The following is a 16,614-nucleotide window of genomic DNA, read 5'->3' on the forward strand; positions in this document are numbered from 1 at the left end:
AATTTTAGTGCCGTAATGTAACTGAGCTTTTTATGAGGTTATTATTTTGTTTGTAGAGGTTTCGACATCATTTAAACGTACAGCTTGTGCAAAGAACATTAAAGCCGAGGCCCCTGCCTTGCTAATAAAAAATATAGACTGCTTACATATAGCTTAGATAGACGCACGTTTAATGTGACTTTAACGTGCGTAAGCTAAGTAAGCAGTGGTACTGAATCTGAGCAAAACTAAATTTTAGAGTATTCACATCCTCTTTTTACTAACGCAATATGAAAACGACAGACACAGTTTGACAGTTTTAAATTTAATTTAGAGCTGTCAAACCTCGTGACATTAGCTGCCTGTCGCGAGCCTATTGTTAAATTTGTAGCGTGCACTAAAATGTTTCAAATGTAAATTCCTTTTTTAGCAATATTAATGAGAAAAAGATGCAGATACTCTAAATTTAGTTTAGAGAATAGAATCAGCGCCGTGTAAGTATTATTAGTAAAATAATTGGCATTATATCTATAATATTTTATCATAATAGACCTCCTAGAAGTCTAGAATACACAATGGGACCGAAGATAAGACCCAAAGGGGATACGAGATAGGTGCATTTTAAGTACCTACTGGAAATATATAGTACAGTATAATAACATTAGAAATTAAAAAATTAAAAAGAGCAACCGCCGAGTTTCTTGCTGGTTCTTCTCGGTAGGAACGGCATTCCGAACCAGTGGTAAATTAAAACTACCTGACTATTCATAAATACTTGTAAAAAGTTTACATGAATAAAAAAACATTCTATTCTATTCTAAAAAATGTGACGTCGCGTCGTGTCGTGTCGGTACCCTGGACCGATTATAGGAGGCGGACGTCTCAATCACTAGGCATCATGGCTTTATTCCTAAAACTAGCTTATTTTCGCGACTTCATCTGCGTAGAATACAAAAAATTCAAACCCTTATTTTACTCCCTTAGGGGTTGAATTTTCAAAAATCCTTTCTTAGTGGAAGTCTACGTCATAATAGCTTGAGTCCAGTAGTTTGAGCTGTGTGTTGATAGATCAGTCAGTCAGTCAGCTTTTCATTATAAATATACTTCATTAGCTATGAGTAAACGCTAACGAGCCTAAGCAAGCAATTTTAATTTAAAATGCTGAAGAACTCTCTTGAAAACGCTTCTAGTCACTGACAGTCTGGGAGTGAGATAGTGATAAATTATGCTGACCTACAGATAATAGGTTTTAACTGTAAACGACTTGGGTCCAGTTGCATAGCAGGTGGTTAGAGTTACGTTACAGTTACTGTTAAAGCTTTACCCATTAATAGGAAGCAAAGTAGGTAACACAGGCCAGTATTCATACCACTATGATGAAGACAAAATGTTTGACTGCGTTACGCGGTTAGCCTTAAATTTTGACCACCAATAAACAGGAACATGAGTTGGACATGATTTGGTCCAACCTTAGTCATGACTTTTGCAACCCATATATCTATACTAGCTTTTTCTTGCGACATCGTCCGCGTGGACTACACAAATTTTAATAAACCCCTATTTTAACCCCGTAGGGGTTGAATTTCAAAAATTCTTTATTAGCGGATGTCTACATCATAATAGCTATCTGCATGTCAAAGTTAAGCCTGATCGACCCAGTAGGACAGTCAGTCAGAAGTCAGCTTTTCCTTTTATCCATACTAATATTATAAAGTAGCTGATGCCCGCGACTTCGTACGCGTGGATTAAGGGTTTAAAAAATTCTGTGGGAACTCTTAAAATTTCCGGGATAAAAAGTAGTCTATGTCCTTCCCCGGGTTGCAAGCTACCTCTGTACCAAATTTCGTCAAAATCGGTTGAACGGTTGAGCCGTGAAAAGCTAGCAGACAGACAGACAGACACACTTTCGCATTTATAATATTAGTATGGATGCGAAAGTGTAATAAGTAAGAAGTAATAAGGCACTAGAGGTGCATAAAATTGCTTTTACTGACGGCTAAAATTTAACCGTAACGTAACTTAACTTAAACCATCTGCCATGCATTAAATTAAATATTAAATTCTTTATGCCTCCTGTTACTATTTTATTTAATGGTTGATAGTTCCGTATGTTGCTTACATCTCATCTAAATCAATCAGAAAGGGAAATCTGTCAATTTAAAACCCCTTTTCTAATTTTTGACCTCTTTTGCAGGTCAGATTTTGGTCTTTACCGATTCTACGCTAAGCCGTCGGTTGCAGTTAATTATCATCACCAAACACTACCATTGCAGTATTAATACAAGTGAATACGACGCTCAACAATTAGAATTACGACGCAAATTGGCTACTAACCCAATTCAAGAATAATTATCCTGTAACTGGAATTCATTTTGATTCTATACATACCTATAGATAGGAGTACAAATACTTAATATTCGATTCACTAGAATCAAAACCTAAACCAATAAAAATATTATTATAGTAGGTAAATTATTGACTTAATAATAAAATCAGAGGTAATTTTGGAAACAAGCAAATAGCCGTTCATTGTAAGCTCGATATAATTGGCTACAATATGACTTCGATTAAGTACTCTACCTTAGCATCGATTGGATATTCTAATACTCAGAGCTACGCCACTAACCATTGAATAATCCATTTGATACATGAGTATTAATAGCAACCTATACCTACCCAAATATTGTAATCTACAAACGGTTCTGGTCCCAATACAAAAGCTGTTTTAACTCTAAGCTTTATGGTGTCAGATGCAGAATGGCTATATTTTACAAACTTAATCAAGTAACTTGATATTGATAAGAATTTTTCTTCTAGTAACGTGATCTTCTGCTTTTGAAATAAATCAATTCAATAGGCTACTTGACAATTTTTTTAAGTTGGTCTTAAATGGTTAATATTTGTCCTATTATATCAAAAAAATTAACACTATATTTTTTTGCGCCCTAAAAACCGTAAAACTTTAATTTAAAAAAATATTTTTCTTAGACAGGTGAAAACACTGTCGGCCATGTTTGGCCGATAGATTATCTGTGCTCTGACGTCATGCATTTGTAAACAACAGCATAACCACAGGGTTATACTGTTGTTTACAAATGCATGACGTCAGCATAACCACAGGGTTATACTGTTGTTTACAAATGCATGACGTCAGAGCACAGATAATCTATCGGCCAAACATGGCCGACAGTGTTTTCACCTGTCTAAGAAAAATATTTTTTTAAATTAAAGTTTTACGGTTTTTAGGGCGCAAAAAAATATAGTGTTAATTTTTTTGATATAATAGGACAAATATTAACCATTTAAGACCAACTTAAAAAAATTGTCAAGTAGCCTATTAATTACAGGCTATATATAGCCTGATCGTGGTGTGAAATTTTTCAAATACATAGTAGTATGAGGAGTGTTCACGTCAGATTTACAAACCGCTATCGTTAACTAGAAAAGTTTCACTAAAGCCTCTAGTGATAAAAAATGATGTTTTCGTTATTTTTAATTGTTTCTACATTTAGTGATTCTCGTGCAAATGTTGCGGCTAGTCAGTCTCATGCAAATCTTTCTATTTCACACCGGCAAACTAAAGAATAGAGAATCAAGGCAAAAAAACTGCTTTAGTTTTTAGTTCTTATTCTAAGAAGCAAACCCTTGTCACGAGACGACCGACAGTTCGCGACCAAAGTTCTAAACACTAGGTAGATATAAACAATTTTTATACATAACTAGCTGATGCCCGCGACTTCGTACGCGTGGATTTAGGTTTTTAAAAATCCTGTGGTAACTCTTGAATTTCCCGGGATAAAAGTATGCTATGTCACTCTCCAGGTATTTAACTAGATAGATACTGAAACGATCTAAATAAATACCAGGACTTAACAAAGATACTGAAATGAAACAATCTAAATACACAACGAACAAACTATAAAAAAACTTTCATATCGACCGTACACAAATCTATGCGAATCCTTCTGCATATGAAATGTTGTAACATCAAAGGGATACCGGATACCTAATATTTATTACATAGCACTATTCGGTTCACTGTGCGTGTTTGATTTCACAGGGGTCGTAAGAAGTGAATATAAAATGAAGGATAATAAAAGGGTAATGTTTATCGCCGAGTCTCCTTGTGATTTATTTCCATTTTTATACCTTATTGATTTAGGTCGTAAATTGGCTCCTGTCTCCTTAGTTATTCTTCCTTTATATGATTGCTACAAACCTGAACAAATATCGACAAAATCGATTTACGTAGGTAAGTACATCTAGCTCAAGCATCTACCAAAGGAATACAGCAAAGAATAAGATAGCTTTAATTTTATCATTATCATCATCGCCCACCGATCGATGTGTACTACTAGACATGGGTCTCTTGTAGGGGTTCCCACAAGATCTTGCGCCGCCTGAATCTGGCGGTTCCATGCGACTCGCTTGAATTCGTCTTTCAACTTAGTGGAGAGTCTGCCAAAGCTCTCATTACCATCATCACCTACTGATAGATGTCTACTGATAGACATGGGTCTCTTGTAGGGTCTCCTATACACTACCATCTTGCGCCGCCTGGATCTTGTGGACCCTTGCGATTCATTTGATTCCGTCTTTCCACCTAACGCAGGGTCTGCCAAATCTGTAGTTTCTGATGCGTCGGAGCTTTCATTTATATCTAGGTACCCAAACGCTATAAACAAGTACCTATTCGTCTATGGTAGGTATCTACGTCTCACAGGCATGTAAAACTGAGCATGTATGTTGCCTGTGCAGGTGAACTTATACATCTACGATATAGTACATACTCGTCAATTTCAGCAGAATACGGCTTCTACGGTTCCAATAAATCGTCACCAGTTCGTGCGTGTTACCAACCCACAATCTACCACACTGACGTCTACGTCAGGTCACGTGACCAAGTCTCTTTATCAGTCTCTTATGAGAGAGATAAGAGTTTACGCGATGTGTATTACGACGTAACAAGAGTCGCTATTTATTTTTAATTATTCTGTGACTCCTACTAGTTAGTTCTTTTCTATAAATTAAGTACCTCTTCTACTACTTACATCCTATAAACTACAGGTACTATAGGGCCACTAAAGAATGCAACAAGGTTTAACCGAGGTTTACCCTTATCTCACGTTTACACTTGACTACGTAAATCGAATTCAGCCGCCGCACCAACAAAATGGTTGAATCTATTGAATTTATGACTAAAGGTAGGTATTTTTATACCTTTTTGTATTTGTCGCCTCAGTCCGAACTGTACGTCTAGTGAAGACGGTCAAGCACACGCATGCATTTAAAAAGCATTGGCCTCAAATCAAGACTGCTTGGTCTGAAGCTACTCAATTTTATTATGTCACTCTCCAGGTCTTTATCTGTACCCATGCAAAAAATCACGTCAATCCGTTGCACCGTTGCGACGTGATTGAAGACACTTTCTCATTTATAATAAGGGTACAGATAACAAGGGTACTGTGATAAGGGTACTGATGACTAAAAATTGTCCGCTGCGTAGCAAGTAGCAACGTTAACTCGCATAATGAACTTTAACCATGTAACAGATTTACGGGTCAAGTAACTTTATATGCCAAGTTTCCCAATATAGGTCGAAAGGCTTCCTAGCGTTTGAGGTCACCTCACAAGGGTCTTTGACCAAAATAATTTTAAAAGCAGTAACGTTAGCAAAACATTGACCGCTCATTCTTTTTCATTCACTTATATTCTTCTATAAGGTGGCCCTTCTTACGCGCTTCTTTGTACAAACGTATTCCACCTATTATTCTATTATTTGTTGTTCTAGGTCTATAAGTCATATATCGTAAATGTTTTCTTTTGTCAAAAATGGGCGTAAATTCAAAAGTCGATTTGAAATTTTCACTTTCCGTTTTTGTCTAAAAAAATCTTGTATCCAAGCTAAATTCCTTCAACCGGCCTCTCTTAGTTGCGGTTGGATGGAAAGGGTGACACGCACGGATGTTTTTTCCGTCACCTATGGAAACAGCACTAACTTAGGCTACACGTACATTATATTATACTCTTTGGGCTCCACCCGCCAACGGGTTGTCGCTTCGATTTGATGACGATCGCGTACATACTCGTATGTTGGTCGCGCGTACTATAATACCTATCTCGTAGATAATTTCATTTCATTTCACTTTTAGACCTGTCCTGTAGTATATAGGTTAGAGATTATGGATAATGTAGCTATATTCGTACACGGGACCTAAGCGAATCTGAGCCCGTAGTATAAGTTTTCCATTGAACGTAGAAGGTGTTCACGCATATCTGTCATTTCATATGAATATAGTATTCACGTTGTTATTTTACAGGAACACGATTGTGGCAATCATTGATGTCGGAGCAACGTACCCCTGTCGCAATCATTAATGTCGGAGCAATCTATGGAAGCAATAACAATCGTCGTTCATAAATTAATATCATAAGCAGTTAAGGTTCCACATAGCTATAATATCCCACATGAAATTCTCCCATTTTATATTCTCCGATTTTATAGCTGTAAGCTATACCGTCATCTGAAAGTCGGATATTGTAACGTTCGGTATACTTTTGGTATCTTTTCAAGTTACCCAAACCATATTCGTACGTATGAGTATCTTAAGCTGTGTTAAACTTCGTTCATATCGTATATCGAAAGACGTGCGAAGTGGAGGTAATGCCTCTATCTATAAGCAACGCCATTAGGCAAATTACATCAAGCTATATTAGCTATTTGCGGGTTGCGAAGCTGAAGTGGCAATGAGTAGGGCGCATAGTTCGTATACCCGATAGACGCTAGTGTCCTAAGTTACTAGAATGGCAACCGATGGTGATGATGATGATACTGAGCTTGTCATTGTTTAACATAGACAATAGAATCCACTGAATGGTATTTAATATGCTCTAGTAGAACATATTACGTATGTGTGTAATTGTTAAAAGCTAAAAGGCACCACCCCAAGCACCAACTTATTCATTAAATAAACCACTGGTAGTATGAACATAATGAACTGACGGCTTAAAATGGGTAAAATGAGAACTACATTTATAAGTACTCTTACTATATTTAAGGGTTGCAACTCTCTAATATTTTTTTTACTATAGCTTTTGTGGGCGTGGATAGAGGGTACTTAATCAAAAATCCGTCGAAACCATTATTTTTTCTTATTTAAAAAAAAACCTTGATTATCTACTCCTTGCATAGTCCTTTACCTGCTTTTGAAAATCTCATAATAAGCGATTTAGCCGTTCCGATTACTATCCTGGAAATTCAGGCAGGCACACAGACTGACATAAGATTTAAAATTGGTGATAGGGCAGAGCATACAGATAGCCCAGCTGTTCAAAAATACTTGCATAGGCAAGTACGTTACGGATTAAAACGTTTACTATTTATGTAATACTTTCAAGCAACTAAAACCATTTACTCGACTTGAACGAAGCAGAGACGCTAAAGTACATTAAACTTTCCACAAGTTGAACAAAATTAAAGTTTGACAAGAAGCATATGGTGAAAACATGAATTAAATAAGCCACTAGAAAATAGGGAAACAAAATATGGAGCCCGAGATACTAATTTTATACAATGAGCAATAAAATTGTTAGCAACCCTAATTGTACTCGTGGCTTGAAACCAAGAGCGGAATGTACAGACTTTTATTTTAAAAGGCATGCTTCTAATAGAACAGAACTTTATTAAAGAAAAAGGAACTTGGCTTTGAAGCTTAAAATAGGTTATTTTAAACTTAAACATCTATCGAAATAAAAGGAGAAAAACACACCGCTGAGAATATTATGGAGGATTCCGATTAGGTACCTAAGTAATCTAATCGGTAACTTACCTAATCGGAAAACAACGAAATTCCTACCGAAAGCGAATAAAAAACAGTTTTCCTTTCTTTTTTCTGGCCGAAGCCGAAGCCGATGCTGGTTAATTGGTTATGACCACAACTATTGGCCGAGCCGAAGCCAAAGGTTTAACAACTCTAAAAAATTCCGTTCTAGATGAATAAAATAATGCTTTTTTAAAAGTTTATGTTGTCTATCTTGTTGACCTTGTTGTAAATTTTAAAAGCAGTTCGTTAGATTTCGGCGCTTGCTGGAAACCTTCGGCTTCTGCCAATACTTCGGCTCATTTTGGCCGAAGCCGAAGATGTAGCCAGTGGATTTTTGGCAAACTGAAGCCAAAGGTTCAGTCGGATACTACAGTATGCCAACCGTCCTTAGATAAATTAGTGAACTTGAAATTTTCTTACATCGCTATGCAACCGAATAAGAAGAAACGTTACATTGTCAAATGTAAGATGGAAAAGGAAGTGTTTTAATGCATAAAATATAGTTGTAGTTTCCAGATAAAAGTATATACCTAACAGCTGTGCACACTGTGGGATATAAATGTGACGCGTAAACGTGAAATTATATACATAGGTTGTGGGGCAAATGTAATTTATTATTTCTCTCGGGGAAAAGGTACAGGCGCGTGCGGCATTTTTCGTTGTGGACTTTTCACTTGTTTGGACTTTTTTAATAAAACGTAATATAGTTCGAGGGTGGGGTAATGTAATACATGTTTGCAAAAATGCTTGAAAAATGCTTTACATCGGGTATTTTAATCGGTTAGTAGTTTCATAACATACTAATTAGGTATACTTATTACTTGATTTGTATTTGCAATCAGACAGCTGCTCTTGATTTTTGGATTTAATAGAAATGGATGGCTGGTTTACATTATTCCAGTCGCTGAACTTTTTAACAGTAGATGAGATAGTAATATGATACAGATTTCGATCATCCGTTTTTTTTTATTCTGATAAAATTTAACACTTGACTGCGAACTCATCTGATGGTAAGTGATGATGCAGTTCTAAGATAGAAGGGGGCTAACTTGAAAGGGGCAGTTTCATTAAACCCTTACTGATATTCCTAATAAGTTTCTACACGTCATCGTACCTCTGAACGCTCAATCGCTTGGCGGCACGGCTTTGCCGGTAGGATAGTAACTAGCCACGGCTGAAGGCTTCCAGCAGACCAGACTGTCTGGAATGGAACCCGGAACCTCCCATTTATAATATTACAGCACTTACCATTGCGCCAGGGAGTTAGTAAAATAGTGTACTAATAGTATAGGTAAATGCGAAAGTATTTCTGTCTTTCTGTCTCTCTATTACCTTTTAACGGTTCACTCGTTAAACTGATTATGACGCAACTTGGTATAATGATAGCTTCCATTTCGGAGACAGACATCGGCTTTTCATCCCGGAAAGTCATACAGTTAGAGATTTTTAAACGCCCATCAGTTTAACCAATTTTGACAAAATTTGGTTCCAAAATAGCTAGCATCACGGAGATAAAAATAGCTAATCATTGCCCCGGGGACAGAGACGTCTTATGGGGTTTCAAAAAATCTAAATCCACGGAAACTAAGTTGCGGGCATTTTAACTTCTTAATAAACAATCCAGTCCAGCGATACAATTGCAACTACCGGGAAAAGGCAACAAATCTAATTGTCTTACATATTATTAGTTATGAAGATAATTAAGAAAATCAAGCTTGTTTTCTATAATCCGCCGCAACCAAATATCTTAATGTACGTAAGTGAAACGTACAGTTTTCATTAACCACCGCCCGCCTCCCATTATTTCACGTCATGCTAGAAAAGCAAGCAATAAACGTACGCTCTGATAACACACAATACAACACAAATTATTCAAAATAAGACAAAATATAGTACAGTACGCGGCAGAAAATAATGTACATTCTTCCAATGATAACAATAATTCTAATGAATGATTGTTATCATATTTAATTCCGCGCTAATGCACGAAAAATATTGAAAAGAAAAATCACAAAAGCACGGGGCTTCGTTTAATTAATTCCATTAGCTATAGGTACGTGTCCGCGACAGGTTGAGACGGCTATCGGGTTATGAGGCAGGGGGGACGTCCCGCACACCCGCACACTGGGTGGGCACGCGGGGGCTGTGCGGGTGTGCGGGGTGTTCCCTCCCCGATTGCCATCTCGACCTGTCGCGTGATTTAACACTAACACGGGGTTTTATTGTCGGAGCTTAACTTTATTTCATCTAAATATATAAAAGGAAAAGGTGACTGACTGACTGACTGACTGACTGACTGATCTATCAACGCACAGCTCAAACTACTGGACGGATCGAGCTGAAATTTGGCATGCAGATAGCTATTATGACGTAGGTATCCGCTAAGAAAGGGTTTTTGAAAATTCAACCCCTAAGGGGGAGAAATAGTGGTTTGAAATTTGTGTAGTCCACGCGGACGAAGTCGCGAGCATAAGCTAGTTTTATCACATAATCTTATCGCTTTGTTGCAATCCAAGCACAATCAGTACGCCAATGCTTTCTCGCGGCTTTTTGACCTACTTCAAAAATAAGGTTCTGTATTCGATTCGTATGTATTAGATATATGTTTGTTCGCGATTTTATCAAAAACCAATGAACCAATTTTTCATTAACAAAGTGGTCCAAAAGCCACAAAGAGAGATGAGTCGCACAGATTGTTTCGGCGTTTCGGGCTTCGCAAATTATTCGCGTTCACACCTAGAATTGACCTAAATGTGAAAATGACTATGAGGACACAGAATGCCGTAGGCGCAATAAAATAATGAGATTATTGCTATCGGCGGACGTTGCCTATGGCTATCTAAAGTAGGGCATGCGTGAGCGATATTTATAAAATAATAATGTGCAAATAAGTAGCACAAACTAATACGAATGTTACATACTTGCGTTTATCCTCGGGTTTGCTCATTATATTCCCGTTAACCTCATAAGTAGGTAGGTAGGAGTTGATAGTTCGTTCTCTTGGGATAATAATAATACTTTGGGTTCTCAGATCCTTCCGCATACAACTCGACAAGATTTCGACTCTTAGGTTTTTACTATTTACAATCTATCAATTAATACATAACAGGTTTAGTTTAGGCGCAGAGGAAACGTAAAGGCCAAATTCGGACCTCTAATGTCCGTCACCCATCCAGTTACCGACTGGTGTCAACATTGCTTAAAAATTGCAATCGTTTAACATGCGTTGTCATGCAAAGCCAAACTTATGAACTGCGAAACTAAACTTACGAAAGCTGCGAAAAGTCTATATCTATAGTTCGCGACTGGTCAAGACGACAATCGGGGTATAAGTCAGGAGACGCCCCGCACACTCGCACGTCACCTGCGCTTGGCCTCACCGGGTTAGCGCGCGCGGGGGCTGTTCCGTTCCCTTCTCTATCGTCATCTCAACCTGTCGCGTACTATACCTATTAATTTAGCATTTTTATGCGATGTCCCTAATACGATTCCCAATTGGAAAAGTTTAGGAGCTATTTTTAAAATGGCTAGTAACACGGCGGAATTTGCGTAGGTCTTGTTTACATTATCTACGTGGATTAGTATGGACAAAAATGATGATGCTTTCGTAAATATTGAACCAATTGAACTCCACGGCGTTCGCGTTTGTCCGCACGGCAACAGTCCTTTTTTAGGGTTCCGTACCTCAAAAGGAAAAAAGGATCCCTTATAGGATCAATTCGTCGACGTCTGTCTGTCGTGTCGTCATCGTCGTCGTCCCAAACTAGAAGCACAGAAGATATAATAGTACTAACGTACTAGAAGGCCGAACCACCGCTTCTAGATCCTATCTATCTAAGATTGTATCATTCCCAGGTTACTACTATTCATCGGGTGAAAAATTCAATTCACTTCGGGTAATAAAGTTGCTTTTAATGTGTTCGAGCTATTAAGTGCTAAGCAATTAAAGTAGGTATTTATTCACTCTTGAGCCGGGCTTCAATTAGCTTTAAAGTGCTCCTGAATCCCTTACTGAAATTCGTTTAATCATTTAGTAAGGACAGGCATATAAATAAAACGAACTTATTTAAATAACTCTAAAAGCTCGAAAACTTCCTTCAAATACATAAGAACTATTCTCCTCTAATTAAGAGTAGGTAAAGTTTGTGCTAGGTATAGCTAGGTACTATCCATACCAATACATAGGTACATACTGATACCACAGAATATGTAATATACTCTCTCCTCTAACATACCTACTCTAATAAAAATAATATTGTACATTTGAGGCTTTTGCTAGCTTTTCACAGCCCATCCATTAAACCGATTTTAATGAAATTGATACAGAGTTAGCTTATATTCCGGCGACCGACATAAGCTACTTTTTATCTCGGAAAACCAATGAGTTTCCATGGGATTTTCAAAAAAACCTAAATCCACGGAGATTCGTGAGCATTATCTAGTAAGAGCATTATCTAGAGTAGCAAATTATCTAGGAAAGGACCTAGACCTCCTTCTATTTAATTCCACAACTAAGCCATTGAGGCTTCTTAGAAAACAGCACATTCCACGATCTTCTAACTCATCCAGGTACAAATCTAGCACCTGTTGCTTATAAAACTAGCAATCTAAATATAGATCTAAAGTAATACTGAATCAAAATTAAATGTAAAAGTACATATTTTATAGTTTTATATAAATGTAAGTAAACAATTATTTACTTACAAACCCGGTTAGTATACTAGAATTTAATTTATAAAAAACGTCATCACTTACCTACTAATAGGTAATATTATAGTCAGTAAAATATTAAAAAAAACTTACTTTATAACCCGTTCAAAAATTCTCTCAAAGTTTATTCACACAAGCACTAGGCACTAAGAACAATAAATTTCCAATATCATGGATCAATCGTTCGAATGCAACGTTCAACTGAGCGGGAAATTTTCATGTGTCACGTGGTTCCTAACTCCAGTGTTCACGCAATGGTGGCTGCCGCGGTACTAGACCGATGCCCGGCCGCCCCGGGCGAGCGCCCCGCTTTCCACGTCCTTGTCAAGAGATCTAACTTAACCCTGTACTGTGCGAATTAAAACCACACGTTTTCAGATGCTTTTTCCTGAAACTAGCGCGATTTTCTTTTTTTATCGATGACAAGTTAGCGCTTGACTGTGATCACAATATTCTGAAGTCTGAACTCTTGGTATTCTCGGAAATTCTAACTATTTAGGTACGCAAGAAATTGGTTTGGTGGTCTTAAATTTTTATTCCATGTGAAATGTTAAAACTTCGTTTTCAGGTGCTTTTCCTGAAAATAGCCATCGTCCATCAAAAAGTGTAATTTATTACCTATTTTGAATTAATTATTTGACTTTAACTTAGCGGCTCCGGCGGCGGCGGTGTGCATTGACATTTTTAATGACAAAGCACTTGACTGCAATCTCATCTGGATACTTATTCTTTGGAAATAAAAAATTTAACTAACTAAATACATAATATATTAGTTTTGTGCATCGATATATATTTGTGGCATTAAATTTTTATTCTGTGCGAAATGCTTTTATTTTATGACTATTAAGATAATAATGTAATTAACGGTGATAATTAATTACGTAAACTTAAAACTAAAACTACGAACAATACCTATCTTTTACATGTTCCAAAGGTTTGCGTAAAAAAGTTTAATTTCATAATAATCAAGTATCAACTCTAACTTCTATTCTAATCCAACCGCATCCGTTCGCTTTGGTGCAATAATTTCCGCTCAAGTCAAACTTTTTAATTACATCTCCAAAACGCAACCCCTATCGCCTAATTCTTTCAACATAAGCATTTATTCAGACCTAAATAAAGTAGGTAATATTATACGTTAAAAAACTGTTACTATGCATGCCAACCAACACGTGAAAATATTTTTGTAAACTCACGACTACAGGTACCGCCTCCTAACGGCTGTCTGTCATCGCTATAGATAGACTCAAAGCAGTCATGGTCTTAAGCGACAGCTATCTAATGCAAAAAAGCCTGTGGTTTTGAAAAAAAAAACCACAGAAACAATCTCTTTTCAATTATTATTTTAACGCGAAAACCTAGCATAAAATACGTACAACTGATCTCAGCTCTATTAGAGTTTTCGATCAAATTCTGAGCTCCCAATTTATAATCTGTGCTCAGTTAAGCCACGTTTAAGCCCACTTTTAGAAAGCAGTTTACTGTTTCATCGGTCGCTATTTTTTGCCAAATAACATAGGTATCCAATTTAAGTTGGATTAGCTATGGCTATTTTTTATTTTCCTTTCCCCCAGACTCGCGTACTTACCTACTTAGTAAATATATTGGCGAAAGATTCTCATTAGGTACAACGACAACAATACGTTATTTAAAAACCGGCCAAGTGCGTGGCGGGCCACGCGCAGTGTAGGGTTAAATTATATTATTTTCCACTTTTTCAATAAAATAAAATATAAATCGAATCTTGTTCAGTAGGAACACCGCAGCAATAATAAATATTGAATATCGTAGGTTTGATTGTGCTTCATTAATTTAATTCGAGCCGCACCAGTAGGTAATGGGATGACATGCATACGGTTACCTGCCGTTACCCACTTTGGAGATTGTGCCTGCGGCCGATATAATATTTAATTTAAATGCCGCATTCCAATCTGGTATATTTTAAATATTTAAGCGCTATATTAACATTATATAGCGCTTAAATATTTAACATACTATATTTAACATTTCAAAAAAAAATCGGTTGAACAATTTTACATAGTAGGTAGGTACTTACGTAGAAATTAGGACCATCCCAGTAAGTGACTAGTTTTACTACTAGTACTTGTGGCAGGCGGCCCCGCTCTTCCATAACATGTAATAGAATTGAAATTAACACAGTTACATAAAGTTAAATATTAAACCTACTGCTAAAAAAAACCGGCCAAGTGCGAGTCAGGCTCGCGCACCGAGAGTTCCGTACCACAGTTGTATTTTTTCGTCATTTTGCACGATAATTGAAAAACTATGATGCATAAAAATAAATAGAAATCTGTTTTAGAATGCACAGGTAAAGCCCTTTCATATGATACCCCACTTGATATAGTTATCTTACTTAGAAAATTGAACATACTAATTATTAGTTCATGACCACAATTTAATTTTTTTTGTGTGATGTAACCACCAGTTCACGGTTTTCAGATTTTTCCTCAAATGTCAGCTATAAGATCTAATGCTATAAGATATAATCTAATTTCATGATTCTAGGTCAACGGGAAGTACCTACTCTGAAGGTTTCTTGACAGACAGACAACAAAGTGATCCTATTAGGGTTCCGTTTTTCCTTTTGAGGTATAGATCCCTAAAAACAAGATGTGTGTATACATTTGATGTGTGTGTGTGTAATTTGTTGATATTTATACTCGTTTTTCACATACAAATATACTTAAATATCAACAAATTATTGTTTCATTTATAGTGCCAATAACCAATAAGGCAACAAAACATCCTAAATTATTTAACAACGTAGATATACCTATATCTAATCAATTAATTTTCAATGGTTATTCAGTATCAAAGACCGAAATTGGAACGAGAAGACGTGCTAAAAGCTGATCAAACGTCTATCCTAATAGTATGGAACAATAATAATAATTTATAGGTTAGTATCTAAGCTATGCAAGCATACGTACTTACAAAGATAAATGTATTGTGATAATTAATGATTTCAGAATTAACATCTGGTCATTAGCACTTAAGCCTTAATACCATGTTCATTTCTCGTTAGGTACATTGTAAATCACTAATTGAGTTAGTTCTAATATTGTGAATTCATCTAAGAGGTAATTCAATTATATTACACATAATTAGGTATCTAAGTATAGTAGTACCTAAGGGTCATTGATTCAACATTTTTTTTTTTTTTCCTTATTGTTGAGTGCCAATTAGCTACTCAATTATATTACGATCTAGCCTAATGTATGACTAATAAGTAATTTTATTTTAACCTAAACTTATAAATTATCTTATATACTAAGAAATTGTCCACTGACGCATCTTAGTCTTTCTTGATTTGAGATATGACACTTTGTTCACGTGTTCTTTCAAAATTATTATAGCGGCAAAAGAAATACACATTCCGTGAAAATGTCATGTTCGTCCGACCGTCCGTCCGTCTGTCCGGCCGTCCGTTTGTCTGTCAGTGGACTGTATCTCGTGAACCCTAATAGGTAGAGACTTGAAGTTTGTACAGAATGTGTATTTTTATTGCCGCTATAACAACAAATACTAAAAATTACAAAATGGCCGCCATAAAAATTAAAAAAAATTAAAAAGTGTTATTTCTTGTACGATGGTACGGGACCCTTCGTGTGCGAGCCCGACTCGCACTTGACTGATTTTATATTACCTGTTGACCTCATTGAAAAATAATCTTTAACTATTTTTGCATTAAACTCGTTTTTACATTGATTCTGATTTAATTCTTTGGCAATAGCATTTGTTAGAATTTTCTACCTGGTCTCTTTGTTGTGTAATTTTTTCTTGATTTTATGATTTTTTTTGTAATCTTTTTATACCAATAGATAGCCAACGAAACGTAGATGTTTTAAAAATAATCCGCAGGATAAGTGCCATAGTAGTTTTCACAGAAAATTTGCAAGTTATTCAAAGTATTAAATTTAAAAATCGAAAACTTTTACAGTTTTAGGGCTGTACTTTTAAAATGCTTGAAAATTTTTCTTGTTTTATAACTGTTTATTATTAACAAGGATATGCACTAGCAAGAAATAAAAAAAAATCTGATGAAATACATTGTTTCTTTTTTTACTAATTTTTAAAGTGG

The 16,614-nt window shown here is 36.2% G+C and overlaps 1 protein-coding gene across 1 annotated transcript in view; it reads right to left on the minus strand.

The window, feature by feature from the left end:
* LOC117991480 (monocarboxylate transporter 3-like) overlaps nucleotides 1-12,773 on the minus strand; it is an 80,734-nt gene extending 67,961 nt beyond the window's left edge. Inside the window, exon 1 of the mRNA XM_034979078.2 lies at nucleotides 12,606-12,773. The gene's annotated coding sequence lies outside the window, so the exon portion shown is untranslated. The remainder of the gene's footprint in view (nucleotides 1-12,605) is intronic.
* Between the last annotated feature and the right edge of the window lie 3,841 nt (nucleotides 12,774-16,614).

This window comes from Maniola hyperantus, chromosome 19, assembly GCF_902806685.2.
Source record: "Maniola hyperantus chromosome 19, iAphHyp1.2, whole genome shotgun sequence".
Taxonomy (NCBI): domain Eukaryota; kingdom Metazoa; phylum Arthropoda; class Insecta; order Lepidoptera; family Nymphalidae; genus Maniola; species Maniola hyperantus.